The 27480-nt window shown below is 44.0% G+C and overlaps 1 protein-coding gene across 2 annotated transcripts in view; it reads left to right on the forward strand.

The window, feature by feature from the left end:
* Positions 1–10851: 10851 nt before the first annotated feature.
* SENP5 (SUMO specific peptidase 5) overlaps positions 10852–27480 on the forward strand; it is a 67029-nt gene continuing 50400 nt past the window's right edge. Inside the window, exon 1 of one of the 2 annotated variants that reach the window (XM_002814465.4) lies at positions 10852–11081. The gene's annotated coding sequence lies outside the window, so the exon portion shown is untranslated. The remainder of the gene's footprint in view (positions 11082–27480) is intronic. The other variant, XM_054551035.2, reaches the window with a different exon arrangement.

A 27480-nucleotide genomic window follows, 5' to 3' on the forward strand; every position in this document is an offset into this window, starting at 1 on the left:
CGGAGGCAGGAGAATCGCTTGAGCTGGGAGGTGGAGGTTGCAGTGAGCTGAGATTGCGCCACTGCACTCCAGCCTGGATGAAAGAGCGAGACTCTGTCTCAAACAAAAGAAAAAGAAGAAGGAAGGAAAGAAAAGAAAGAGGAAGGAAGGGAGAAAGAAGAAAGAAAGCTGACAAAAAGTCTGGACTTAAATTCAACACTTGACCAATTGGACCTAATAGACATCTATGGAATACTCCACCCATCAACCACAGGAATATATATTTTTCTCATCTGCACACAGAACACATTCCACCACATGCCTGGCCATAAAGCAAGTTTCGATCAATTTAAAAAAACCTAAATCATAGCAACCATATTCTCAGACCTCGGTAGAATAAAAATGGAAATCAATACCAAGAAGATCTCTTTAAACCACACAGTTACATGGAAATTAAACAACTTGCTCCTAAAAGACTTTTGGGTAAATAGTGCAATTAAGGCAGAAGTAAAAAAATTCTTCGAAATAAATGAAAACAGAGACATACTGAAATCTCTGGGATACAGCAAAAGCAGTGTTAAGAGGAAAGTTTATAGTGCTAAACACCTACCTCAAAAAAGTTAGAAAGATCTCAAATTAATGAGGTAACATCACACCTAAAGGAACCTCAATTATTGGGAACCTGCCCCGATAGTCACGTAGGTTCTTTTCTATTTTCCCTAAACATCAGCCGGTTGAGAAATAAAGGGACAGAGTACAAAAGAGAGAAATTTTAAAGCCGGGCGTCCGGGGGAGACATTACATGTCGGTAGGTTCCGTGATGCCCCACAAGCCGCAAAACCAGCAAGTTTTATTACTGATTTTCAAAAGGCGAGGGAGTGTGCGAATAGGTGTGGGTGACAGACATCACGTATTTCACAAGGTAATAGAATATCACAAAGCAAATGGAGGCAGGGCAAGATCACAGGGCCACAGGACCGAGGCAAAATTAAAATTGCTAATGAAGTTTTGGGCACCATTGTCATTGATAACATCTTATCAGGAGACAGGCTTTTGAGAGCAACCGGTCTGACCAAAATTTATTAGGCGGGAATTTCCTCTTCCTAATAAGCCTGGGAGCGCTATGGGAGACTGGGGTTTATTTCATCCGTACAGTCTCGACCACAGAAGATGGCCACACCCACGGGGGCCATTTATAGACCCACCCTCAGGGGTGCATTCTCTTTCTCAGGGATATTCCTTGCTGAGAAAAAGAATTCAGCGATATTTTTCCCATTTGCTTTTGAAAGAAGAGAAATATGGCTCTTTTCCGCCGTCTCACCGGTGGTCAGAGTTTAAGGTTATCTCTCTTATTCCCTGAACAACTGCTGTTATCCTGTTCTTTTTTCAAGGTGCCCAGATTTCATATTGTTCAAACACACATGTTCTACAATTTGTGCAGTTAATGCAATTATCACAGGGTCCTGAGGTGACATACATCCTCCTTGGCTTATGAGATGACAGGATTAAGAGATGAAAGTAAAGACAGGCATAGGAAATCACAAGGGTATTGACTGGGGAAGTGATAAGTGTCCATGAAATCTTCACAATTTATGTTCAGAGATTGCAGTAAAGACAGGCATAAGAAATTATAAAATTATTAATTTGGGGAACTAATAAATGTCCATGAAATCTTCACAATCCACGTTCTTCTGCCATGGCTTCAGTGGGTCCCTCTGTTTGGGGTCCCTGACTTCCCACAACACAATAGCCCCAAAGCTAGCAGGAGAAAAGAAATAATTAAAATCAGAGCAGAACTGAATGAAATTGGGACACAAACATCCATACAAAAAATCAATGAAACCAAAAGTTGGTTTTCTGAAAGGATAAACAAGATCGATAGACCACTAGCTAGATTAACAAAGAAAAAAAGAGGCTGGGTGCGGTGGCTCATGCCTGTAACCCCAGCACTTTGGGAGGCCGAGGCAGGTGGATCACTTGAGGTCAGGGGTTCGAGACCAGCCTGGCCAACATGGTGAAACCCCATCTCTACTAAAAATACAAAAATTAGCTGGGTGTGGTGGCGCATGCCTGTAATCCCAGCCACTTGGGAGGCTGAGACAGGAGAATCACTTGAACCTGGAGGTGGAGGTTGTGGTGAGCCAAAATTGCACCACTGCTCTTCAGCCTGGGCAGCAGAGTGAGACTCTATCTAAAATAAATAAATAAATAAATAATAAAAATAATAACAAAAAAATTAAAAAAACGAAGAAAAAAAGACAGAATATCCAAATAAGCACAATCAGAAATGACATTACAACAAGTCCACAGTGATTTAAAAAAGATCCTCAAGATGAACACCTCTATGGACACAAACTTGAAAATCTGAAGGAAATGGATAAATTCCTGGAAACACACAATCTGCCAAAGTTGAAGCAGGAAGAAATTGAAACCCTGAACAGACCAATATGAAGTTATGATTCTGAATCATTAAAAGGAGTCTACCAACCAAGAAAAGCCCCTCACCAGGTGGATTCACAGCTGAATTCTACTAGATGTACAAAGGCTAAGACTAATCCTCCTGTATTAGTCCATTCTCACACTGCTAGAAAGGCATACCCAAGACTGGGGAATTTATAAAGAAAAGAGGTTTAATTGACTCACAGTTCTGCAAGGCTGGGGAGGCCTCAGGAAACTTATAGCAGAAGGAGAAGCAGGCCCATCTTACATGGTGGCAGGAGAGAGAGAATGAATGCAAGCATAGGAGAAACTGCCACTTTTAAAACCAGAAATCAGATCAGGCTGGGCAAAGTCGTTCACACCTGTCATCCCAGCACTTTGGGAGGCCGAAGTGGGTGGATCACCTGAGGTCAGGAGTTCAAGACCAGCCTGGCCAACATGGTGAAACCCTGTCTCTACAAAAGTACAAAAATTAGCCAGACGTGGTGATGCATGCCTGTGATCCCAGCTACTTGAGAGGCTGAGGCAGGAGAATTGCTTGAACCTGGGAGGCAGAGTTTGCAGTGAGCTGAGATCATGCCATTACACTCCACCCTGGGCAGTGGAATGAGACTCCATCTCAAAAAGAAATAAAAAATAAAACCATCAGATCTCATGAGACTCACTATTGGGAAAACAGCATGGGGGGAACTGCCCCCATAATCCAATCACTTCCCTCCCTTGACACATGGGGATGAAAATTCAAAATGAGATTTGGGTGGGGACACAGAGCCAAACCACATCACCTACTAAAACTATTCCCAAAAAATTGAGGAGGAGAGACCCCTCCCTAACTAATTCTAGGAAGCCAGTATCACCCTGACCCCAAAACCTGGCAAAAACAATGAAAAAACTGCTGGGTATGGTGGCTCACGGCTGTAATCCCTGCGCTTTGGGAGAACTGAGGGAGGTGGATCCTTGAGGTCAGGAGTTCGAGACTAGCCTGGCCAACATGGTGAAACCTCATCTCTACTAAAAATATAAAAATTAGCCGGGTGTGGTGGTGCATGCCTATAGTCCCAGCTACTTGGAAGGCTGAGGCAGGAGAATCGCTTGAACTTGGGAGGTGGAGGTTGCAGTGAGCCGAGATCGCAGCACTGCACTCCAGCCTGGGAGACAGAGTGAGACTGTCTAAAAAAAAAAAAAAAAAAAAAAAAAAAGAAAGAAAGAAAAGAAAACTACAGGTCAATATCCCTGATGAAAATGGATGCAATAACCTTCAACAAAATACTAGCAAACTGAATCCAGCAGCACATCAAAAAGTTAATTCATGAGGCCAAGATGGGTGGATCACTTGAGGCCAGAAATTCAAGACCACCCTGGCCAACATGGTGAAACTCATCTTTACTAAAAATACAAAAATTAGCTGGATGTGTTGGTATGTGCCTGTAATCCCAACTATTCACGAGGCCGAGGCATGAGAATTGCTTGAATATGGGAGGCAGAGGTTGCAGTGAGTCGAGATCATGCCATTGCACTCCAGACTGGGTGACAGAGTGAGACTCTATCTCAAAAAAAAAACAAAAAACAGATGCAGTGGCTCATGCCTGTAGTCCCAGTGCTTTCGGAGGCTGAGGTGGGCAGATTACCTGAGGTCCCAAGTTTGAGACCAGCCTGGCCAATATAATGAAACCCCATCTCTACTAAAAATACAGAAATTAGCCAGGCGTTGTGGCCCACACCTGTAGTCCCAGCTACTCAGGAGGCTGAGGCAGGAGAATCACTTGAACCCAAGAGGTGGAGGGTGCAGTGAGCCAAGATCACACCACTGCACTCCAGCCTGGGTGACAGAGCAAGAGTCCATGTCAAAAAAAAAAAAAAAAAGGCCGGGCGTGGTGGCTCACGCCTGTAATCCCAGCACTTTGGGAGGCCGAGGCGGGTGGATCACGAGGTCAGGAGATCAAGACCATCCTGGCTAACGTGGTAAAACCCCATCTCTACTAAAAATACAAAAAAAAAAAAAAAAAAAAATTAGCCGGGTGTGGTGGAGGGCGCCTGCAGTCCCAGCTACTTGGGAGACTGAGGCAGGAGAATGGCATGAACTTGGGAGGCGGAGCTTGCAGTGAGCCGAGATTGCGCCGCTGCACTCCAGCCTGGGCTACAGAGCGAGACTCCATCTGAAAAAAAAAAAAAAGAAAGAAAGAAAAAAGAAATCTTAGATGACACCAACAAATGGAAAAACATTCGATGCTCATGTATTGGAAAAATCAATATAGTTAAAATGGTATACATCCAAAAGCAATCTACAGATTCAACATTATTTATTTATTTATTTATTTATTTATGTGTTTTTTGGAGACAGAGTCTCTCTGTCACCCAGGCTGGAGTGCAATGGTGCAATTTAGGCTCACTGCAACCTCTGCCTCTCAGGTTCAAGCCATTCTCCTGCCTCAGCCTCCTGAGTAGCTGGGATTACAGATGCCTGCCACCACACCTGATTAATTTTTGTATTTTAGTAGAGACAGGGCTTTACCATTTTGCCCAGGCTGGTCTCAAACTCCTGAGCTCAGGTGATCCGCCCCCCTTGGCCTCCCAGAGTGCTAGTATTAGAGGTGTGAGCCACCACACCCAGCCTAAACATTATTCCTATCAAGGTACTGTGTCCAGAGTTGGTTCCTTCAGGTGGGTTTGTGGTCTCGGTGACTTCAAGAATGAAGCCATGGACCTTCGCGGTGTTACAGCTCTTAAAGGTGGCATGGACCCAAAGAGTGAGCAGCAGCAAGATTTATTGTGAACAGCAAAAGAACAAAGCTTCCACATCGTGGCAGGGGACCCGAGCAGGTTGCCACTGCTGGCTGTGGGTGGCCAGCTTTTATTCCCTTATTGGCCCTCCCATGTTCCATTTCTGTCCTATCAAAGTGCCTTCTTTTTTTTGAGACGGAGTCTCACTCTGTCCCCCAGGCTGGAGGGCAGTGGCACGATCTTGGCTCACTGCAAGCTCCGCCTCCCGGATTCACGCCATTCTCCTGCCTCAGCCTCCTGAGTAGCTGGGACTACAGGCGCTCGCCACAGCGCCCGGCTAATTTTTTTATTTTTAGTAGAGATGGGGTTTCACCGTGTTAGCCAGGATGGTCTCAATCTCCTGACCTTGTGATCCACCCGCCTCAGCCTCCCAAAGTGCTGGGATTACAGGCGTCAGCCACCACGCCCCGCCTCATGTAAGGCTTTTGTGTAGACCTGAGTTTTCAGTTCATTTGGATAAATATCAAGGAGCTCGACTGCTGGATTGTATGGTAAGAGCATGTTTAGTTTTGTAAGGAACTGCCAACTCTCTTCCAAACTGGCTGTATACCGTTTTGCATTCCCACCAACAATGAATGGCCCTTCCTATTGCTTTTCATCCTCACCAGCATTTGGTGTGTAATTTCTGAATAAAATCCTTTGTGTTTTCCAACTATACAGTTATTTTGATCTGAAAATAATATTTTTTCTTCCATTCTTATTTCTCTATCTCTATATTCTACCTCTTGTCAAATTATATTGGCTAACACATCCAGAAAACTATTAAGTAATAGCTGTAAAAATGGATAAACCTCTTTTGTTCTTGACTTCAAGTTTGGGAGAACTTTTATTGCGTCCCCATTAAGTATGATGCTGGCTAATTTTTTGTATTTTTGGTAGAGACGGGGTTTCACCATGTTAGCCAGGATGATCTTGATCTCCTGACCTTCTGATCCGCCCACCTCGGCCTCCCAAAGTGCTGGGATTATATGGTGAGCCACGGTGCCCAGCCCAGAGTGCACTTTTTTCAATCCTCCCTGCAATTGGCTACTTTTAAGATCCTGCTGATTGGTGCATTTTACAGAGCACTAATTGGTGCATTTTACAGAGTGCTGATTGGTGTGTTTTACAGAGTGCTGATTGGTGCATTTTACAATCCTCTTGCTAGCTACAGCGTGCTGATTGGGGCATTTTACAGAGCGCTGATTTGTGCATTTTACAATTCTCTTGCTAGCTACAAAGTGTTGATTGGTGCGTTTTTACAGAGTGCTGATTGGTGCATTTTACGGTCCTTTTTAAAGACAGAAAAGTTCTCCAAGTCCCCCCCACTCAACCCAGGAAGTCCAGGTGGCTTCACCTGTCACTACCAACGTCATTTTTCAAGGAACTAGAAAAAACTATTCTAAAATCTACATGGAATCAAAAAGACTTTGAATAGCCAAAGCAATCCTAAGTGGAAAGAATAAAGCCAGAGGCATCACATTACTGGACTTAAGCTATATTACAAGGCTACAGTAACCAAAACAGCATGGTATTGGTTAAAAAAAAAATACCTATGGTCATCTGATCTTTGGCAAGGTTGATAATAACAAGCAAAGGGGAAAGAACACTGTATTCAATAAATTGTGCTAAGATAGTTGGCTAGCTATATGCAAAAGAATAAAACTGGACCCCCACTTTTCACCGTATACTAAAATTAACTCAAAATAAATTGAGAATTTAAATGTAACCCTTCAAGCTATAAGAATCGTAGAAGAAATCCTGGGAAACACCATTCTGCACATTGGCTTTGGGAAATAATTTATGACTAAATCCTCAAAAGCAATTGCAACAAAACCAAAAATTGACAAATGGGACCTAATTAAAGTAAAGAACTTCTGCACAGCAAAAGAACCTATCAACAGAGTAAACAGACAACTTACAATGGGAGAAAATATTCATAATTTATGCATCCAAGAAAGGTCCAATATCAGAATCTATAAGGAACTTAACTGAACAAACAAGAAACAAATATCCCCATTAAATATGGGCAAATGGCTGGGAGAGGCGGCTCACATCTGTAATCCCAGCACTTTTGGAGCCCAAGGAGGGCAGATTATGAGGTCGGGAGTTCAAGACCAGCCTGTCCAACATAGTGAAACCCCAACTCTACTAAAAATACAAAAATTAGCCAGGCGTGGTGGTGTGCGCCTGTAATCCCAGCTACTTGGGAGGCTTAGGCAGGAGAATTCCTTGAACCCAGGAGATGGAGGATGCAGTGAGCCAAGATTGTGCCATTGCACTCCAGCCTGGGCAATAGAGCAAGACTCCATATAAATAAATAAATAAATAAATAAATAAATAAATAAATAAAATGGGCAAAACACATAAATAGGAACTTCTCAAAAGAAGACATACAAGTGGCCCACAAACATATAAAAAAATGCTCAACATCACTAATCATCAGAGAAAAGCAAATGAAAATCACAATTAGATACCATCTCACACCAGTCAGAATAGCTATTATTAAAAAGTCAAAAAATAACATGCTGGTGAGGCTGCAGAGAAACGGGAACACTTATACTCTGTTGGTGAAAATGTAAATTAGTTCAGTTACTGTGGAAAGCAGTTTGGAGATTTCTTTTATTTTTTTTCTTCAAGACAGAGTCTTGCTCTGTCACGCATGCTGGAGTGCAGTGGTGCGATCTCGGCTCACTGCAACTTCCGCCTCCCAGGGTCAGGCAATTCTCCTGCCTCAGCCTCCAGAGTAGCTGGGATTATGGGCACCCACCACCACACCCAGCTAATTTTTGTGTTTTTAGTAGAGACAGGGTTTCACCATGTTGGCCAGGCTGGTCTCAAACTCCTGACCTAAGGTGATCTGCCCCACTTGGCCTCCCAAAGTGCTGGGATTACAGGCGTGAGCCACTGTGCCTGGCCTGGAGATTTCTTAAATAACTTAAAACAGAACTACCATTTGACCCAGCAATCCCATTACTGGGTATATATCCAAAAGAAAATAAATTATCCTACCAAAAAAACGCATGCATTTGTATGTTCATTGCAGCACTATTCACAATAGCAATGACATAGAGTCAACCTCGGTGCCTATCAGTGGTGGACTGGATAAAGAAAATGTACAAACAGGCTATGGAATACTTCACAGCCATAAAAAGTATGAAGTACATGAACTATGAATGTAGCTGGAGGCTGTTATCCTAAGTGAAATAATGCAGGAACAAAAATCCAAATGCTGCATGCTCTCAGTTATAAGTAGAAGCTAAATAATGAGTATTCGTGGATATAAGGATGGTTAACAACAGGCCAGATGCAGTGGCTCACGCCTGTAATCCCAGCACTTTGGAAGGCTGAGACGGGTGGATCACGAGGTCAGGAGTTTGAGACCAGCCTGGCCAACATTGGTGAAACTCTGTCTCTTCTAAAAATACAAAAATTAGCTGGGCGTGGTGGCGGTCACCTGTAATACCAGTTACTTGGGAGGCTGAGGCAGGAGAATCGCTTGAACCTGGGAGGCAGAGGTTGCAGTGAGTCGAGAGTGCGCCATTGTACTCCAGCCTGGGCAACAAGGGCGAAGCTTGGCCCCAAAACAAACAAACAACAACAACAACAACAAAAAACAAAATCTGAAAATCTAATATTTAAAATTAAGAACGCAATGTATAGATTTAACAGCAGATTGGAGATTATAGAAGATAGACTCAGTAACCTGAAAAACAGAAAACCTTCAAACTGAAGAATCGAAAAAAAAATTGACATCACAAAGTGTAAAAGACATGGTGAACAAGATCAAATAATCTTACATATGGGCTGGGTGCAGTGGCTCATGCCTGTAATCCCAGCACTTTGGGAGGCTGAGGCGGGTGGATCACCTGAGGTCAGGAGTTCAAGACCAGCCTGACCAACATGGTAAAACCCCGTCTCTACTAAAAACACAAAAATTAGCCGGGCGTGGTGGTGGGCGCTTGTAATTCTAGCTACTCGGGAGGCTGAGGCAGGATAATCGCTTGAACCCGGGAGGCAGAGGTTGCAGTGAGCCGAGATCGCACCATTGCACTCCAGCTTGAGCAAAAAGAGTGAAACTCTGTCTCAATAATAATAATAATAATCTTACATATGTAATTGGTGTCTCGGAGAACAGGCATAGAGAATGCAGCAAAAACCATATCTGAAGAGATAATGATTGAGAATTTCTCAAAACTGATGAAAGACATCAACCCACAAATCAGAGAAACTCAATGATATCCAAGACAGATAAATACAAAGAAAACAAAGATAGGGCACAAAATAAATGGCTAAAAATCACTAACAGGCCGGGCGCAGTGGCTCACGCCTGTAATCCTAGCACTTAGGGAGGCCGAGGCGGGCGGATCACGAGGTCAGGAGATCGAGACCATCCTGGCTAACATGGTGAAACCCTGTCTCTACTAAAAAAATACGAAAAAAATTAGCCAGGCGTGTAGTCCCAGCTACTCGGGAGGCTGAAGCAGGAGAACGGCGTGAACCCGGCAGGCAGAGCTTGCAGTGAGCCGAGATGGCACCACTGCACTCCAGCCTGGGCGACAGAGCGACACTCCTCTAAAAAAAAAAAAAAAATCACTGACAGAGAAACTATTAAAAAGAAGTGAGAGGGCCTGGTGTGGTGGTTCACGCCTGTAATTCGAGCACTGTGGGAGGCCCAGGTGGGAGAATCACTTGAGCCCAAGGATTCAAGACCAGCCTGGGCAACACAGGGAGATGTCATCACTACAAAAATAATGATAATAATAGTAATAAAAAAATTAGCCGGGCGTGGTGCAGGAGCCTGTGGTCCCAGGTACCCTGGAGGATGAGGGGGGAGGATCGCTTGATCCCAGGAGGCAGAGGTTACAGCGAGCCTAGGTTGTGCCACGGCACTCCAGCTTGGGCGAGAGAGCAAGACCGCGTTTGGAAAAAAAAAAAAAAGAAAAAAAAAATCAACAGTAATTGTAGCCATTGTTTAGAACTAAGAGTAAATAAAGCTTTTGTTTGGAAAGGAGTACTTTATCATTAACATTGTTTAGAATTTTCTGACACATGATAATTAAAAGCAAACCATCCTGCAGTTGGCTTCGGTATTGTTTTTATCTTCTCCACCATCAATGCATATCCTTACTGCCTACACAGGCTCTCAGCAACACACCGTTGGTATTCCATTGCAGTCACCTCCACTTTATTCTTCCAGATCGAGTATGTTCAAAACTGAACTCATCTTCCGCCATAAATCTGCTATTACTATGTTTTTACCTGTCAGGACATTGGCTTATAATTTTAGAAAGCATTCACAGTTGGGGCGGGTAGGACACAGATAAAGAGGCCATTCACAATACCAGGGGTAAGATCAATGGTAAAATCAGAGAGCGGACGCCTGGGCCAGGCCTCACAACGTCCAGAGCTGGAATGGGTCTTTTGCTTTCGGCGCAGGGGTGACGGGATCAGCGGAGGGTAGGGGTGTACACTAGCTGCGGTCTGATTTAGCCCTTTTAGGTTAAAAGCTGGAGAAGGGGCTGAAGTCTCAAACGCGCTTAGCAGCTCCTGAACGCGGTTCCCATCCCAGCGCGTTCTGAGGGAGGCCGGGGCTAAGAACGCGGTGACGGGCGGGGGCGGCGCGGCTCCGGGTCGGGAGGCGGGGCGGGAGCGCCGGAAGCGGGCGGTGCCAGGCCCAGCCCCGCAGGCGGAAGGGCGCGGAGGAGGTGACGCGATAGGCCAGCGCCGGCGTCGCGGCAGCCGCTTCAGAGGAAGCTCGGCGGCTGTGGCCGCGGCGAGCAGGCCGGACGCCTCGTCGCTGGCGGGGCTTCTCTCGGAGCTGACGAAGGCGGGGTCCGCGGTCCAGGCTGCTGCCGCGTCGGGGCCGGCGGCGGGGCAGCTGCCAGGAACGAGGGTAGCAGGTAAGCGGGGACGCGGGCAGCCGAGTGACGGACTCAGCGATCACCTGGCGGGGCTGGCTGGGGCCATTCCCTCGCCGGTGCGCCACCTCAGCGCCTGGTCCGGAGGCCTCGAACCGCCCTCCCCCGCCCGAGCTGGAGGCCGCCGTCCGTCTCGACCACAGCCTCCCTTTCCGGGGGAGGCGCGCGAGCTCGTCCCGAGGGGCCGCTGCCTTGCGCTCTCGCTCCAGCCGGGCTGTGCGTCGCAGGCACCGGGAAGCTGGCGCCCCCCAGCTCCTCCTGAAGCCGGGAAAGCTCTGGGAGGAGGAGCCGCTGTCACAGGCCTCCAGCTCCGGCCGCCTTGGAAGTCCGGGGTTTTTATTTGCTTAGACCGCTCTGCCTCCTTCCGGCCTTGGTTTCTTTCCTCGCGCTCCCCGGGACCCTTTTCCAGAGAGCCTGTTTGGGCATGAGCGCGGTGGGAGACGTCTTTTCCCTTCGGTCTGCTCTGAGCGGTATCAGCCTCCGCTCTACGCCCTGTGGCCACTCTGTCGGGGTAGAGGGATGCGGAGAGGATGTGGGAGTTTTGGACTTAGAGCGAGAATAGCCGAGGTGAAATTCTACCCTGCTGTCTGATAGTGTTTTTCATCTCATGCTAGACATTTCGACCTTTTTCACCGCAGGTAAAGTGGGACTTTCTTCTACCAATATAAATTATAATGTTTGGAGAATTAAATGAAGAAAGCAGACGTTAGTTATGAAATGTTTTGAGAATCTGGTTAAATTTAATTTAAGAATATCCAGGACATTTCATGATAGGTTCCTAATTCTGTTTTTTTTTTTTTTTTTTTTTTTTTTTGCATTTTGCCCGGAATAACTAAGCTTGGTATGGAGAAGGGTGCCCAGAGATGCCAGGCGCTTGTGTGGTCAGAGCCTAACTGCAGTCTCTGTTTTGGGTGGGCAGCATCAGGAAGAAACCAGACTCTCTTCTAGCCATCCACATGTCTCACGCTTATTGATGGCATATTGGTATATGAGGTATATGAGTGATGGCTTATATCAGTTTTGATTTTTACTCAAGATAGCTTTTTCCCAGTGCATCTTTTCTAGGAGAAAAGCTTGGTATGTAGAGGAGGGTGGTGGGGAGGGGGGCTTCATTTACGCCTTGGCTCACAATTTTTTTGGTGGGGGGGAACAGGGTCTCACTCTGACACCCAGGCTGGAGTGCAGTGGCGCGATTTTTTCAGCTCACTGCAACCTCCTCCCGGGTTCAAGCGATTCTCCTGCCTCAGCCTCCAGAGTAGCTGAGATTACAGGTGCGCGCCATCACGCCCGGCTAATTTTTGTATTTTTAGTAGACACGGGGTTTCACCGTGTTGGCCAGGCTGGTCTCGACCTCCTGACGTCAAGTGATCTACCTGCTTCGGCCTTTCAAAAGTGCTGGGATCGGCCGGGTGCGGTGGCTGACGCCTGTAATCCCAGCACTTTGGGAGGCCGAGGCGGGCAGATCACCTGAGGTCGGGAGTTCGAGATCAGCCTGACCAACATGGTGAAAACCCCATCTCTACTAAAAATACAAAATTAGCCAGGCGTTGTGGCGCATGCCTGTAATCCCAGCTACTCGGAAGGCTGAGGCAGGAGAATAGCTTGAACCCGGGAGGCGAGGTTGTGGTGAGCTGAGATCGTGCCGTTACACTCCAGCCTGGGCAACAAGAGCAAAACTCCGTCTAAAAAAAAAAAAAAAAAAAAAAAAAAAAGGTGCTGGGATTACAGGCGTGAGTCACTGCGCCTGGGCTATATTACTTTCTAAATCAGCCTTTTTTTTTTTTTTTTTTGGTAGGCGATTATGTGAATCCTTCAAAAATCATAGAAAAATTGAAATTTAACAATATTTTGCTTTTATTCTAGCTTGTCATAAACCCAGTGCTCTATACGCAGGCCTGCCTTTCTGCCTCTTCCATCCTGGCATGCATGGCCATTTACTTTGTGTTATTAGCCAGCTTCCTATGGAGCTCAGTTTGAGAACAGGGGGTTCTGTGCTTCTCTAGTTGCCAAACTCTGATGGAAGTAGATCACCTTGGCATTCGCGATATTAAGCATGTCTTTGCGAATTTTTAGTTCTTTTTTCTTTTCTTGGTTAGATTGTACTCTGTCACTGATTTAAAGAATTTGTTAGACGCTCAGAAAGGGTCAGCTGATAAGGTGGTCACAGTGCTTTACATGTATTTTTCTTACTTATTATGGTGAAACCCTTGTGACTTTTTTTTTGGGTGTGGGTAATATTTTCAAAATTAAGGTAAATAGGCCATCAGGCTGCGTTGAACATTCTCTTTTAGGGAAATATATTCATTCTCCAATTATTCTTTGGTGGCCTTCTCATTGCTTTAGCAATTCCTGCTCTATTATTAGTAGAGCTGGAAATGGACCCTACATCACAGATTCTCCAAATATACTAAATTATTTTTTTCTCTAAAATGATCATGTTTATAGCATGTTGATTTTCTTTCTTTCTTTTTTTTTTTTTTGAGACAGAGTTTCACTCTTGTTGTGCAGGCTGGAGGGCAACGGCTTGATCTCTGCTCACTGCAACTTCTGCCTCCCAGGTTCAAGTGATTCTCCTGTCTCAGCCTCCCAAGTAGCTGGGATTACAAGCGCCCACCACCACGCCCGGCTAATTTTTGTATTTTTAGTAGAGATGGGGTTTCACCATGTTGGCCAGGCTGGTCTTGAACTCCTGACCTCAAGTGATCTATCTGTCTCGGCCTCCCAAAGCGCGGGGATTACAGGTGTGAGCCACTGTATCCGGTCAGCAGCATGTTGATTTTCTACAACCAGATGACAAAGGACATCCTAAAGTCAATGATTTAAAAAGTCAGGTTAGCTTGGCGCGGTGGCTCATACCTGTAATCCCAGCACTTTGGGAGGCCGAGGCGGGTAGATCACGAGTCAGGAGTTCGAGAAAAGCCTGGCCAACATAGTGGAACTCCATCTCTACTGAAAATACAAAAAAATTAGCTGGGCATGGTGGCGGGCGCCTATAATCCCAGCTACTCGGGAGGCTGAGGCAGGAGAATGGTTTGAACCCATGAGGCCGAGGTTGCACCATTGCATTCCAGCCTTGGCAACAGGGTGAGACTCTGTCTCAGAAAAAAAAAACAAAAAACAAAAAACAAGTCATGTTAACACATAGGTTGTCTAATACATTCAGAGTCTAGAGAGACCTGGTATGTATCTGAGAAACCAAATAGCTGAATCTCTAAAATTTTATTTTTGTGTCTGGAATACCTTAATTCTGAAGTTTTAATTGATGTTGAATTTCAGATTCTGACAGGAGACAAGTAGAGGTACATGTGAAGGGTTAGTATGAACCCAGGGTTACAGTTTCAGTCTAAACTGATACTGTAGATTTAACATTGAAACAAAGCAGCTCTAGGGAGCTGTAACAACCTAGCAAAAATTGAAGGTTAGAAGTCACTTGCTGGCTCTTGAGGCAGTCTTCTGACTGAAACTACTTGAGACTAAAATTTTCAAGAATTTTTTAACTTAATTTTTTAAAGATATAATTTACGGCCTGGCGCAGTGGCTCACTCCTGTAATCCTAGCACTTAGGGAGGCCGAGGCGGGTAGATCACCTGAGGTCAGTAGTTTGAGACCAGCCTGGCTAACATAGTGAAACCCCATCTCTACTAAAAATACAAAAATTAGCTGGGCATGGTGGCACACACTCGTACTCCTAGCTACTCAGGAGGCTGAGGCAGGAGGATCTCTTGAACCTGGGAGGTGGAGGTTGCAGTGAGCCGAGATCAGGTCACTGCACTCCAGCCTGGGTGACACAGCGAGACTCCATCTCAAAAAACAAACAAAAAAAAAACAGTCAAATACATAGACCTTAAGGGTTTTTGTTTTTTAAAGCATATGTACACAAAATGGAAGACAGAAAAATAGCAAAACATTTTGGAAGTTGGAATGCAGATTGATTTAAGCAGTCCGCCTGCCTTGGCCTCCCAAAGTGCTGGGATTACAGGCGTGAGCCACCACGCTTGGCCGATACAACTTTTTCATAGTGAAGCTTCAGTTAACCTGTACAGTGGCTGCGCTGCGAACTTTCACCCAAATATTGGGCTCCTTAAGGAGCTGTTTAGACTTGGGGCTGTCCTAGGGTCAGTGAGTATCTATCTAATAAGAGTGTAAACCTTCTATTTCCCTTGTGTGTGTGTTTTATCTTTGAAGGAATGTTGATATTTGGTCAATACGAACATACAGCAGCATGGCTGGGAATACAGGGGCAGAAATGTAAAGGAAACGCATGTGAAGTTTGCTTTTAATTACTGGACCGTTGTATTCGAGAACCTTCAATGGCAGTATCTTGTCTTCTCTCCAGGGTCAGATTCCCTAAAGAAGAAGGGATCTCCTACTTGGAGAGTACAAATTGGGCTTCCAGCAGTCTGGCTGCTAAACTTAGGGAAAGGCTAGAGGTCTTAGCATTCATTATATGAACACTCATTCATGTTCATGTAACCCAACTATTTTCAGTAAGATGACCTCATTCTCAACTGGACCAGTTGAAAAGCTTTCCAGTCCAGGAATTCTTTGTTTTTACATAGGATTGTTTTAAGCTGCTACATGTTGTTAGTGGCTACCATATTGGATAGCGGAGCTGCACTATCCAGTGCGGTAGCCACTAGCCACATGTAGCAGCCTAAATCTAAATAATTAAAATTAAAGGTTTAGTTCCTTACTTGCACTAGACACGTTTCAAGTGCTCAATGGCCACATTTGCCCAGAGGCTACCATATTGGGCACAGCAGATATAGAATATTTCTGTCATTGCAGAAATTTTATTGGGCTGTGCTGTTCTAGTCTAGAGAAGAAGACTCCAGGTTTCTGCAAGGATGGGTAGGGGACAGTTGGCTGGTTTTGTGGCATGTGGGAGGATATTTAAATCATTTGACCAATTCTTTTATTTTTAGCATCATATTCATGTTCACATCCCTCTGTAGAACAATTCCTGACCTGTTTTGAGGTATTGTTCTTTAGATTGCTTTCCTCCCTGCAAGCTTGAGATTTTTTTTTGTTTGTTTTTTTTTTTGGAGACGGAGTCTCGCTCTGTTTCCCAGGCTGGAGTGCAGTGGCATGAACTTGGCTCACTGCAACCTCCACCTCCCAGGTTCAAGCAATTCTCCTGCCTCAGCCTCCCAAGTAGCTGAGATTACAGGTGCACACCACCATGCCCGGCTAATGTTTGTATTTTAGTAGAGACGGGGTTGGCCATGTTGGCCAGGCTGGTCTCAAACATCTGACCTCAGGTGATCCGCCCGCCTCAGCCTCCCAAAGTGCTGAGGTTACAGGCGTGAGCCACCACATCTGACCGAGATTTTATTTATTTATTTATTTTCTCGAGATGGAGTTTTGCTCTTGTTGCCCAGACTGGAGTACAGTGGCACAATCTTGGCTCACCACAACCTCCATCTCCTGGGTTCAAGCGATTCTCCTGCCTCAGCCTCCTGAGTAACTAGGATTACAGGCGTGTGCCATCATGCCTGGCTAATTTTTGTATTTTTAGTAGAGATGGAGTTTCTCCGTGTTGGTCAGGCTGGTCTTGAACTCGTGACCTGAGGTGATCCTCCTGCCTCGGCCTCCCAAAGTGCTGGGATTACAGGCGTGAGCCACCGCACCCGGCGCCAGCTGAGACTTAACTTCTTTAGATCTTTAAGTCAGTCCACATTCCAACTTTCAAAATGTTTTTGCTGTTGTTCGGTCTTCCATTTTGTGTACATATGCTTTAAAAAACAAAAGCCCTTCAGGTTTATGTGTTTCACTGTAGGTAAATTATATCTTTAAAAAATTAAGTTAAAAAATTCTTGGTGGCTGGGCGTGGTGGCTCACACCTGTAATCCCAGCACTTTGGGAGGCCGAAGTGGGTGGATCACGAGGTCAGGAGATCAAGACCATCCTGGCTAACACGGTGAAACCCCATCTCTACTAAAAATACAAAAAATTAGCCGGGCGTGGTGGCTGGCGCCTGAAGTGCCAGCTACTCGGGAGGCTGAGGCTGGAGAATCCTTGAACCTGGGAGGCGGAGGTTGCAGTAAGCTGAGATGCACCACTGCACTATAGCCTGGGTGACATAGTGAGACTCTGTCTCAAAAAAAAAAAAAAAAACGAAAAACAAAAACCATAAATTTTAATTAGTTATTTAGGGATGGGTCTTGCTGTGTTGCCCAGGTTGGTCTCAAACTCTTGGCCTCAAAGGATCCTTGTGCCTCAGCCTGTTGAGTAGCTGGGATTACAGACATGCACCATGGTGCCTGGCTGGTTTTTTCTTTTAAAAAATTAATTTATTGGCTCACACCTGTAATCTTAGGTACTCAGAAGGCTAAGTCAGAAGGATTACTTGATTGAGCCTGGGAGTTTGGGGCTGCAGTGAGCCATGGCTGACAGAATGAGACCTTTTTTTAAAAAAAAAAAAAAAGATAAAGGACAATTTTTTAATTCTTAATGAAGTTTTAGGAGGGAATGATGGTAAAATGTGTCTGCTTAATCTGCAGTCTTTATCCACAAGTAAAGTACTTCATCAGAATTTAAACATGTATAAGAATCTCCACTAAAAAAATGTTTCAGCTTTACTCAGGCTTCTTGAACAATTTTTATATATCGCCTTTTTTATTCCACTTTGGTTTTTGTCCTTTCCATTGTACTAAAAATTCTCCTGCAAATGTCAAGAGAATTCAGTGAACACTTTTAATCCTTATCTTGCTTGACTTCTCAACAACCTTTGACTGACCATTTCCCTCTTTTTAGAAACCTGTTCTAGCTTTGCTGATACCACCTTTATCTGATTTTTGACCTTATCTCCCTGGTCATTTTTTTTCACTTTCCTTTGCTTAGTCTTCTTTCTTTATCTCACTCTTAAATCCTGGAGTTCCAGCTGGGCACGCCTGTAATCCCAGCACTTTGGGAAGCTGAGTTGGGTGGATCACCTGAGGTCAGGAGGTCGAGACCAGCCTGACCAACATGGAGAGACCCCATCTCTACTAAAAATACAAAATTGGCTGGGCGTGGTGGCACATGCCTGTAATCCCAGCTACTTGGGAGCCTGAGGCAGGAGAATTGCTTGAACCTGGGAGGCGGAGGTTGCAGTGAGCTGAGATCGTGCCATTGTACTCCAGCCTGGGCAACAAGAGCAAAACTCTCTAGCCTGGGCAACAAGAGTGGGGAAAAAAAAAAATTCCTAGAGGTCCTTGGGATATTGCCCTAGGGTACATTCTCTCATTCTCTTCTACCTTTTGCAAATTCTTTCTAGGTGATCTTATCATTTTCTATAGCTTTGGTTACTCTAAGCTGAAAACTGGAATTCACATGATGTCCTCTTTTCAGAATTCTTGAACTGTGTATCCAACTGTATATATCCACTTGGATTTCTAATGGTCATCTCAAATTGAACATGTGAAAGACTAAAGGCATAGTTCAGTATAACCTTCCCCTAATCGATCTCCATCTGTGTTTCCTATCAGTGATAGCACTATCTACCTAGTAGCTGATACTGGAACTTTTACCCCCAACAACAGATAGGCTTTTGACAAATGACAAGTCCTGTCATTTCTGTGTCCTGAAGATTGATTCACTTTGCTATATCCTCCCAGTTTTTCTCTTAATCCAAGAAGCTTTCCCACTGTGTCTGCATTGATTTACCTGTAACAAATTCCTAATGGGTTTCTTCTGCTGTGGCCTTCTCCCAGCCATTCTGCACATTGCAGGTAGAATGATTTTTTTCAAGAGTATGAATCAGATCTTTGTCTTTCAGTGGCTTCACACCAACCTTATGTTAAGTATCAGCATCATGAATTTAGCTCTTCTGTTCCTTACCTACCCCTTCGGTGCCTCTAAGCGTTACTGAAGTTCTTTCCGTTCCTTGAAATACTGAATTCCCTCTCTTTCCTAGTAAGTCTTGCTCATCATTTGTCTCAGCTGAAAACTAATTTCTTCAGAGAAAAAATAATTTCTTCAGAGAGGTGTTTCCTGACCCTTTTGCCAGATATTTCCATTGTACCCTGAACTTGACCTTTTTATTTTTATTTTTTATTTTTTTGAGACAGGGTCTTGCTCTGTCACCCAAAGTAGAGTGCAGTGGTGTGATCATAGCTCAGTGAAACTTTGATGTCCCATGCCCAAGCGATCCTTCCACCTCACCTTCCTGAGTAGATGGGAACACAGGCATGTACCACCACTTTTGGCTATTTTTTTTGGAGACAGGATCTCCGTGTGTTGCCCAGGCAGGTGATCTTGAAATCCCGGGCTCAAGCGATACTCCACCTCTGCCTCCCAAAGTGCTGGGATTACAGGCATAAGCCACCATGCCTGGCCGATATTGGCAGTGTACCATAGTAAGAGTTTATTTGAATTACACTGTTTGTTTCATATTAAGAAGTTTGTTTATACAGAAGTGATTTTTCCACTGATAAAGTAAAACACAATATTCTGAACTAGAGGTTCCTAAACTTTCTCTGTTTACACCCTCCTTAATGTATTTTTTACATGTCCCTAAGCTTAACAGTTTGATTTATTAAATAATTAGGTTCAAACAGCTTAAGAAGTATTTATGGGCCGGGCGCTGTGGCTCATGCCTGTAATTCCAGCAGGTGGATCACGAGGTCAGGAGATTGAGACCATCCTTGCTAACACAGTGAAACCCCATCTCTACTAAAAATACAAAAAAAATTAGCCGGGCCTGGTGGCGGGCGTCTATAGTCCCAGCTAGGCTGAGGCAGGAGAATGGCGTGAACCCGGGAGGTGGAGCTTGCAGTGAGCCGAGATTGCGCCACTGCACTCCAGCCTGGGCGACAGAGTGAGATTCTGTCTCAAAAAAAAAAAGAAAAGAAAAAAGTATTTATGTTCTTGCAACCTAATTGACATCTAAGAAATACACAAATTGAAAGAGAAAATCGGATAGATGTGATGGCTCATGTCTGTAATCTCAGCTCTTTTGGTGGGTGGATCACTTGAGTCCAGGAGTTTAAGACCAGTCTGGGCAACATAGACCTTATTTCTACAAAAAAAAAAAAAAAAAAAAATTGCCAGGCATGGTGGTGTGTGTCTGCTGTAGTCCCAGCTACTCAGGAGGCTGAGGGAGGATTGCTGGAGCCTGGAAAGTTGGGGCAAGCTCTGATGGCACCAGTGCACTCCAGCCTGGGTGACAGAGTGAGACACTCTCAAAGAAATAAGAGAAAGACAAAATTACATTTTAATTTCATTCTTAAATAACTGCAGTTATTTACCGTATATACTTGTTGGGCACTAAAAAACCCAAACCGTGGAATCATATTGGACACTGCCACCCACATTGCTTTTTACTTTTTTTAATTAAAAAAAATTTGCTTTTGGCTGGGCATGGAGGCTCATGCCTGTAATCCCAGCACTTTGGGAGGTTGAGGTGGGAAGATCGTTTGAGGCCAGGAGTTCAAGACCAGTCTGGGCAACATAGTGAGACCCCATCTCGCTACCTTATTTTATTTTTTTAATTTTTAATTTTAGATATTGATTTAGAGATGGAGTCTCACTGTGTCACCCAGGCTGGAGTGCAGTGGCGTGATATTGGCTCACTGCAGCCTCCACCTCCCTGGTTGAAGCGATTATCCTGCCTCACGCTCCTGAGAAGCTGGCCATTACTGGTGCCCACCACCACACATGGCTAATTTTTGTATTTTTAGTAAGAGACAGGGTTTCACCATGTTGGCCAGGCTGGTCTGGAACTCCTGACCTCAGGTGATCTGCCCTGCTCGACCTTCTAAAGTGCTGTGCTTACAGGTATGCGCCACCATGCCCGGCCACTATCTCGCTATTTTAAAAAATAAATAACATTTGTTTACATCTTTGTTTTCTCCACTCATTTTTTGCTCTAAATTGATTTTTGCACAGTATTTTTTTTAAAATCACAGCAACCAACAGATACTCAGCTTTGCAAAGATTATGATATCATCAAAAGGAACATAGTGTGATCTATTTTGAACCTGAACTGTCTTGAACTAGTAGTTGATAGGTTGTTTGACAAGTATAGAAGATTACTTTTTCCCTGTAATTTAGAATTTCCTGTGGTGCTCTTGTGAGTTCTCTACAGAATCCCAGGTTACCTTGGGCACAGTTTGGGAACTGTGATCCTAAACTTTTGATAGTTTGGTGTATATGCTTTTAGATATTTTTCTCCAGACATTCAAGCATATGCATATATTTTTCCTTTTAACAAAAGTGTGCTGGTACATATTGGTCAGCAGCTTGATTTTTTCCATTCAGCAGTGTATCATGGTAAAGGTGGTGGATTGAATACATACATTTAATTTCATGCCAGCCTGAAAATTTCATTAAAACAATAGAGGACCTAAAACCCTCTAGATAACAAAGAACAGGAACAATGAGAATAACAACAATATCGTGAAAGCTGGAAAGCAGAAAAGACTAATGGCACCTAATTCGCCAACTTGAGAAAGCTGTATCCTAAACCAACAATGGAGAGAGCCTTCAAATAGTCATGTTATGTTACCAAACCCTTTAAAAGTCTCAAGATTAGCTGTGTCGTGTACTGTGGAGGTGGAGGTGGGACAGAAAATATGAGGAGTTGTTTGAAAGTCTGTTTCAGAAAAGTATTTCCATTCCTGACCTCCCTTTCTTCTCCCCGTAGACATAAATAGGGTAACCAGAGACTTACTATCTGGAGTAGAAAACGATTATTATCTGGACTGAGGGATACCATGCATAGTTAAGGATAAGGTACTGTGCCTTATAGTGGAAATCTATATGCTGAAGGTAGAAACCTCTAGCCTTTTTTCCTGACTTAGTTCTCAGAATCTTGCCCTTTTCTGCTGTTTCCCATTCACCAAAAGCATCCTCTTTCAAGTCTTTGAGGTATTGTTTTGGTATAAACAACATGTCTTTAAATTACCTTTTTATTTTTATTTTTTTATGAGGCGGAGTCTTCCTGTCACCCAGGCCAGAGTACAGTGGCATGATCTCCGCTTACTGCAATCTCCGTCTCTTGGGTTCAAGTGATTCTCCTGCCTCAGCCTCCCGAGTAGCTGAGATTACAGGCGCCCGCCACCATGTCTGGCTAATTTTTGTATTTTTAGTAGAGACAAGGTTTCACCATGTTGGCCAGGCTGGTCTCGAACTCCTGACCTCAAATGATCCGCCCGCCTCGGCCTCCCGAAGTGCTGGGAGTACAGGCATGAGCCACCATGCCTGGCCTAAATTACCTTTTTATAATGTAACTTTTGATTACTTAGTTTATGCTTTATCTGTTGACTTGAAGATGAAGATTGTTCTTTTTTACATCTGTTCCCCACGTCTGTGTACTTGCATACTTCTTATCTTCCCTCCAAGATACCACTGTATCTTCCCACTATAGGGATACTATAAGGGGCAGTATTACCATTCCAGGTGAGATAATCCTTCATTGTTGTGTTTATTGCATGATACTTAGCATCCTTGGACCCCAGTGGTAAATGTCAATACCAACCTGAATGTATTACAGCAACCAAGAATTTCCCACGCATTTCCAAATGTTGGGTTGAGGTGGTATGGAGTATCTGGTTGAGAAGCATTGGGTTAGATCAGTGTTTAGCTTATTACTATTATGTAAATGGTAGTCATAGTTAAACCATGTAGTATACCAAGGTTTACAACCACTGTTTTCCCTTTCTTGTACATTTTTCTGTTGTCCCTGAAATTAATTGTCTTTATCTTTTGTTTAGTGTTCTCTGTACCACCTACTAACTGCAGACTCTCTTCTGGTTGTCTGTGTCTCCTTTATTTGCATTCATACACTTTAGAAATTCTATCAGGATCACATTCTTGGAGCCTTTTGACTGACTTTTGACCATTCCCTTCTGGATTGGTGGCCCTCCAGGCTTGAGGCACATTGTCATTCTGCATCTATTTTTACTGTTATCTTTAGTATTCTTTTTGCCTGACCCTTGTTTTTGGATCTCATTTCCTGCATCCTGTGTATTCTTGACTTACTCCCTTATTTGCCAGAGTACCTTCTCCTGTGACTCTCTGAGAAGGATGCATGGGAGGTAAATATTTTGATAACTTAACATCTCTGTAAACCTTTTTTGTTAGTTGTTATGTTAGTTTCAGTCTGTCGTTTTGTGGTACTTTCTGGGAGATTGCTCAAAATTTTAAATGTTTTACTTTTAACTTAGAAATAACTTCAAATTTACTGAAAAAAATTGCAAAATATTACAGTTTTATATATGCTTCACCTAGCTTTGCTCCGAAGTTTTGTTTCAGTTTTTTTTGTTTGAAGACATGGTCTCGCTCTGTTGCCCAGGCTGGAGTGCAGTGGCGTGATCTCGGCTCACTGCAACTTCTGTCTCCTGGGTTCAAGTGATTCTCCCGCTTCAGGCTCCCGAGTAGCTGGGATTACAGGTTCATGCCACCGTGCCTGGCTAATTTTTGTATTTTTGGTAGAGACAGGGTTTCTCTATGTTGGCCAGGCTAGTCTTGAACTCCTGACCTTAGTTGATCCACCCACCTCAGCCTCCCAAAGTGCTGGGATCACAGGCATGAGCCACCGTGCCCAACCTTGCTTCAGTTTTTTTAAGGAGACAGAGTCTTGCTATGTTGCCCAGGCTGATCTTGAACTCTTGGGCTCAAACAATCCTTCTGCCTCTGCCTCCCAAGTAGGTGGGTCTACAGGTGTGCACCACTGTACCTGGCCTCTCCAATGTTATAGAACTACAGCACATTGTCAAGGCCAGGCAATTAATGTTTAGAAAATACTGCTAACTGATCAGCACACCTTATTCCAGTTTTGTCAGTTGTCACATGACTTTTCTTTTTCTGAACTGAGACTTAATCCAGGATTATACCTTGTTTAATTGTCGTCTCCTTAATCTCAGTCTTTCATTCTAGGACAGTCTGTTTTTGTCTTTCAGGACTTTGATTGACGTGATTGAAGAGTATTAGCCAGTTATTCTATTTTTTTTTTTTTTTTTGAGATGGAGTTTTGCTCTTGTCCCCCAGGCTGGAGTGCAATGGCGTGATTTCGGCTCACTGCCACCGCCGCCTCCTGGGTTCAAGCAATTCTCCTGCCTCAGCCTCCTGAGTAGCTGGATTACAGGTATGTGCCACCATGCCCGGCTAATGTTTGTATTTTTAGTAGAGACAGGGTTTCACCGTGTTGGCCAGACTGGTCTCAAACTCGCGACCTCAGGTGATCTGCCCACCTTGGCTTCCCAAAGTGTTGGGATTACAGGCGTGAGCCACTGCGCCTGGCCCTTTTCCTTTTTTATTTTTTTTTGAGATAGGACATCACTCTGTTGCCCAGGCTAGAGTGCCGTGGTGCAATCTCAGCTCACTGCAACCACAAACTCCTGGGCTCAGTTGATCCTCCCACCTCAGCCTCCTGAGTAGCTGGGACCACAGGCGCATGCCACCATACTTGGCTAATTTTTATATTTTTTGTAGAGATGGGGTTTCATCATGTTGCCCAGAGTGGTCTCAAACTCCTGGGCTCAAACAGTCCACCCATCTCAGCCTCCCAAAGTGCGAGATTATAGGCTGAGCCACAGTTCCCTGCTGGTTGTTTTTAATATTTTGCTATTATAAACAATGCTGCAATGAATAGCCTTGTACATGTGTATATTTGTATTATTGTAGGCATGTCTTCAGGTAAATTCCTTAAAGTGGGGTTGCTGGATTAAAAGGTAAATACTTTTGTAGTTATTAAATGTTACCAAATTACCCTCCAAAAAGATTGGATCAATTTGTAGTCCTCCTAACAAAGTGTGGAAAGGCCCCTCTTCCCCACCAAGAGAATGTGTTACAATTTTTGCCAATTGTCTTTTAAATGAATTTGGACATCTTTCTTAAGCTTAAGGAACATTTAAAAAGCTTTATTTGTAAATTGTCTCCTTATGTATTTTTCCTATTTTCCATTAGGCTTTTTTTCAGTTATCCCTTAGTTTAAGAGTTCTATATATTAGGGATATTAGGCCTTTATGATACATGTTGCAAATATTTTTTTCTAGTTTATCAGTTGTCTTTTCATTTTGTTTATTTATTATTTTTTTTAACTTCCAAGCTTTCTGTTGAGTTTTTAATTTCTGCTATTATTTTTAATTTTCAAGACCCCTTTCTTGTTTTTGGCCATTCCTTTAGAAAAAGAATAACATCCTGTTCTTTTTTTCAATGGATATAATATTTGCTTTTGCTTCTTTGAAGATAGTATTAGTTGTTGTTGTTGTTGTTGTTGTTTTTTTTTGTGAGACAGTCTTGGTTTGTCACCCAGGCTGGAGTGCAGTGGCTCAATTTTGGCTCACTGCAGCCTTCAGAACTCCCAGGTTCAAGCAGTTCTCGTGTCTCAGCCTCCTGAGTAGCTGGGATTACAAGCACGTGCCACCACAGCTGGCTAATTTTTTTTGTATTTTTAGTAGGGTTGGGGTTTTACCTTGTTGGCCAGGTTGGTCTCGAACTCCTGACTTCAAGTGATCCGCCTGTCTTGGCCTCCCAAAGTGCTGTGATTATAGGTGTGAGCCACCACACTCGGCCCCCTCTTTTTTTTTAATTGTGGTAAAATATACGTAACATAAAATTTACTATTTTAACCATTTTTAGGTGTACGGTTCATTGGCATTAAAGTACATTCGCATTGCTGTGCAACCATCACCACCATTCATCTCCAGAACCTTTTTATCTTCCCAAACTGAAATTTTGTACCCATTAAGCAATAACTCCCTTTTCTCCCCCTCTCTGTTGGTTTATAAAAGTTGACTTTATATAGTTTTTGCTTTTATCTGTTTGTTTTGGTCTGTTTTTATCCCTAGACGTCTGGTGATTCTTGGTCATCCTTTATTTTTTATTTTATTTTTTTGAGACAGAGTCTTGCTTTGTCGCCCTGGCTAGACTGTAGTGGTGCGATCTCAGCTCACCACAACTTTTGCTTCCCAGGTTCAAGTGATTCCTGTGCCTCAGCCTCCCAAGTAGCTGGGATTACAGGCATGCACCACCATGCCCAGCTAATTTTTGTATTTTTAATAGAGATGGGGTTTTGCCATGTTGGCCAGGCTGGTCTCGAACTCCTGACCTCAAGTGCTCTGCCCACCTTGGCCTCCCAAAGTATTGGGATTACAGGCGTGAGCCACCGTGCCCGGCCCGTCTATTTGTTTTTAAGAATGACCACTAAGAAACTGCTTGGGAACTCTTAACACATGGTGGGACGTGCCAACTTTGGGGTACACTGTGGGCCATTTTGTGGGGTAATATCTGTATCTTTATGGAATTTTTTTGTTGTTGTTGTTGGACTAGTTATAGTCTCCAGAAAAGAATCTTCAGTCTGCTTGCATGGGTGAGACAGACTGCTAGCATTCTGAGAGATGAGTGGCAAAGTGTGTTTGGAGTCTCATATGCAGTACATAATTCCATCTTCAAACTATGCCTGGAGTCCCTCTGTGTGCAGACTTTCCATTTTACTCTTTTTTACATTTTACATTTTACTATTTTATCTAAAGGATAAACTTCCAGTCTTGGATAGGGGAGGGTCACTTACCTGCCATGTGGAGTTAAGTAGGGATCTGGAGTCTAACTGCTTCTTAAACTTTAGGCCACCCTATTGAGTAATTGTTCAGACTTGTTTTGTTGCGACATCCCCAGATATCACTGTCTGTTGGTTTTTTCTCCGTGAATGATCTGTTTTTCCCCAGGGACTAGTCGCCTTCTTGTGGGTATAGAGCTTCTTGCCAGTCTTATGGAAGCTGAGTGGGGAAGGGCCTGGAGGGGAATTCACAGTGTAAACTCATTTATCCTCCTGGTATACTATACCCCTGTGCTCAGCAGTACATGATATACTGGACTATCCTGGGTCATCCTCCACATAAAGTGAAACTTTCATTATCTGCCACGGTAGGAGATGGTATCTAGGAGTTTCACTGCTTCTTATTCAGACTTTGAGCCAGCCCTTCCTTTTTCAGCACCACCCATACTCCTGACTTTCATAGGTATATGTTGCCTCTGAGGTCCTGTAGCTTCTTTTTTTTTTTTTTTTGGAGACAGAGCTTCACTCTTGTCTCCCAGGCTGGAGTGCAGTGGCGCAATCTTGGCTCACTGCAACGTCCACCTCCTAGGTTCAAGCAATTCTTCTGCCTCAGCCTCCCAAGTAGCTGAGATTACAGGCACCCATCATCAAGCCTGGCTAATTATTTTTGTATTTTTAGTAGAGACGGGGTTTCACCACGTTGGCCAGGCTGGTCTCGAACTCCTGACCTCAGGTAATCCATCTGCCTCGGCTTCCCAAAGTGCTGGGATTACAGGCATGGGCCACCACGCCTGGCCCTGTGTTCTCATTTGTAAAATGAAGGATGGGGAAGGGAGAGGAGACCAAATACCAGTTAAGACTGATTCCATATTGACTTAATTATAATTTGCTCATAGCAAA

The sequence above is a fragment of the Pongo abelii genome, chromosome 2 (assembly GCF_028885655.2).
Source record: "Pongo abelii isolate AG06213 chromosome 2, NHGRI_mPonAbe1-v2.0_pri, whole genome shotgun sequence".
Lineage (NCBI taxonomy): Eukaryota > Metazoa > Chordata > Mammalia > Primates > Hominidae > Pongo > Pongo abelii.